This window comes from Saccopteryx bilineata, chromosome 1, assembly GCF_036850765.1.
Source record: "Saccopteryx bilineata isolate mSacBil1 chromosome 1, mSacBil1_pri_phased_curated, whole genome shotgun sequence".
Lineage (NCBI taxonomy): Eukaryota > Metazoa > Chordata > Mammalia > Chiroptera > Emballonuridae > Saccopteryx > Saccopteryx bilineata.
The window spans coordinates 70,645,319-70,648,142 of record NC_089490.1 but is presented as its reverse complement, the minus strand read 5'-3'; the positions used below and the strand labels follow the sequence as shown (position 1 = coordinate 70,648,142).

Genomic DNA, 2,824 nt, shown 5'->3' with positions numbered 1-2,824 from the left:
CTTCCTGTTTTAGGCAAAAGCTAAAAATGGGGTGGAAAGGAGGTCCATTTTCTCTGCCACAGGGAAGGAGCAGAATCAGGCCCACTTTTTTCTTAAGAAAGAAAGAAAATGGAACCTGATTTGAACAAACAAATCATTCAGTTAGACATAAACAAAAAAATTTTAACTATAATAATGTACGATTGGTTGAATTATGTCCCCCCCCAAATTCATATCTTCAATTCTTAACTCCTAGCTTCTCAGAATGTGACTTTATTTGGAAATGGGGCTCTTGCAGATATAATTAGTTAATATGAGGTCATACTGTGATAGGGTAGGCTTCTAATCTAATATGACTGCTATTCTTATCAAAAGGGGAAATTTGGACATAGAAATGCACATAGAGAGAAAGCCATGTGAACATGAAGGCAGCAATGGGGTGCTTCAACAAGCCAAAGAACACCAAAAATTGCCAACAAACCATTAGGAAGTAGGTAAGAGGCTTAGAAGAGATGCTTTCCCACAGCATCAGAAGGAAGTATCCCTGCCCACACCTTGACCTCAGAGTTCTGGTCTCCAGAACTGAGAGACAATAAATTTCTATTCTTTTTTTTTTTTTTTTTTTTTTTTTTTGTATTTTTCTGAAGCTAGAAACCGGGCAAGACAGTCAGACAGACTCCCGCATGCGCCCAACCGGGATCCACCCGGCACGCCCACCAGGGGGCGACGCTCTGCCCACCAGGGGGCGATGCTCTGCCCCTCCGGGGCGTCACTCTGCCGCGACCAGAGCCACTCTAGCGTCTGGGGCAGAGGACAAGGAGCCATCCCCAGCGCCCGGGCCATCTTTGCTCCAATGGAGCCTTGGCTGCGGGAGGGGAAGAGAGAGACAGAGAGGAAGGAGAGGGGGAGGGGTGCAGAAGCAGATGGGCGCTTCTCCTGTGTGCCCTGGCCGGGAATCGAACCCGGGACTTCTGCACGTCAGGCCGACGCTCTACCATTGAGCCAACCGGCCAGGGCCAAATTTCTATTCTTTAAGTCAGTTTGTGGCACGTTGTTAGGGCAGCCCTAGAAAATTAATCCAAAATGTCAAAGCATTATCTGTACAGTTTTTAAAATGTGATATTTAAAACATAGTGTCTTATTTTCTATTTGTATAATTAACTATATTCACTTTATATTACATAGCCACATAGCATTAACCATATAAAATGTATAAACAACTGTAATTTTAGTAAATAGTAGTATTTTAAGTAAAATAAGCTATTATTTATCTAGCATAGTGTTTGCTTGAGAATCAAAGCTTGAGTCTTTTATAGCTCTATGTCTCTGATTTTATCAAAAAACTGTGTGCCAAATCTAATTGCTTCATGGTAAACCAGATTAAAATCATATCCCCATTAATATTGAGGATTTACCTAAATGGTTTAAGAGATTACATGTGGAAATGCAGCAAAAATTGAGGAATAAATCAGTAACTTCCATTAAGATTAAGATACAGCCTGATAGAGTGGCGCAGTGGATAGAGTGTTGGACTGGGAGGTGGAGGAGAGACCCCAAGGTCGCCAGATTGAGCACGGGCTCAATTGGTTTGAGCAAGGCTCACCAGCTTGGACCCAAGGTCGCTGGCTCGAGCAAGGGGTTATTCGGTCTGCTGAAGGCCCAAGGTCAAGGCACATATGAGAGGGCGATCGATGAACAGCTAAGGTGTCGCAACGAAAAACTGATGATTGATGCTTCTCATCTCTCTCCGTTCCTCTCTGTCTGTCCCTATCTATCCCTCTCTCTGACTCTCTCTGTCTCTGTTAAAAAAAAAAATTAAGATACAATTGATTTTGGCCCTGGCTGGATGGCTCAGTGGTAGAGCGTCGGCCTGGTGTGCTGGAGTCCCAGGTTCAATTCCCGGCCAGGGCACACAGGAGAAGCGCCCATCTGCTTCTCCACCCCTCCTCCTCTCCTTCCTCTCTGTCTCTCTCTTCCTCTCCAGAAGCCAAGACTCCATTGGAGCAAAGTTGGCCCGGGCACTGAGGATGGCTCTATGGCCTCTGCCTTAGGCACTAGAATGGCTCTGGTTGCTACAGAGCAATGCCCCAGATGGGCAGAGCATTGCCCTCTGGTGGGCATGCCGGGTGGATCCTGGTCGGGCGCATGCAGGAGTCTGTCTGACTGCCTCCCTGTTTCCAACTTCAGAAAAATACAAAAAAAAAAAAAAAAAAAAAAAAAAGATACAACTGATTTTTATTTAAATAAATAAATAAATTGATTGATTTGTTTGTTTGCAAGAGAGGTACAGACAGAGACAGACAGACAGGAAGGGAGAGAGATAAGAAGCATCAACTCATAGTTCGGGCACCTTAGTTGTTCATTGATTACTTTCTCATATGTGCCTTGAGTGGAGGGTGAAGGTGAGCCCCCAGCTGAACGAGTGACCACCTGCTCAAGCCACTGACCTTGGGCTCAAGCCAGTGATCATGTGATCATCTCTATGATCCCACTCTCAAGCCAGCGCCCATGTGCTCAAGCTGGTGAGCCTATGCTCAAACCAGATGAGCCTGCACTCAAGCTGGTGACCATGGGGTTTCAAACCCGGGTCCTCAGTGTCCCAGGCAGATGCTCTATCGACTGCACCACTCGCTGCCTGGTCAGGCAAGATACAATTGATTTTTAAAATAAAAATTGCAAACTTGCATTCTATTGTGAGCAACATTTATTGGGCTCAAACTGTTTGCAAATCACCAAATCAAGTGCTGTTGACATGTGGAGGCAGGTGATCACATCACTGGCCCAGAGGTCTTACCATATAGGTGGGAAATGCAGGGCAAAAGTCGAAACAATAAACAACACAAGT

General features: G+C 45.1%; 1 non-coding gene across 1 annotated transcript; it reads right to left on the bottom strand.

Moving 5' to 3' along the window:
- Window positions 1-920: 920 nt before the first annotated feature.
- TRNAV-GAC (transfer RNA valine (anticodon GAC)) lies at window positions 921-996 on the bottom strand. Its single transcript has one exon. It is a non-coding gene; the product is annotated as a tRNA-Val (tRNA).
- Between the last annotated feature and the right edge of the window lie 1,828 nt (window positions 997-2,824).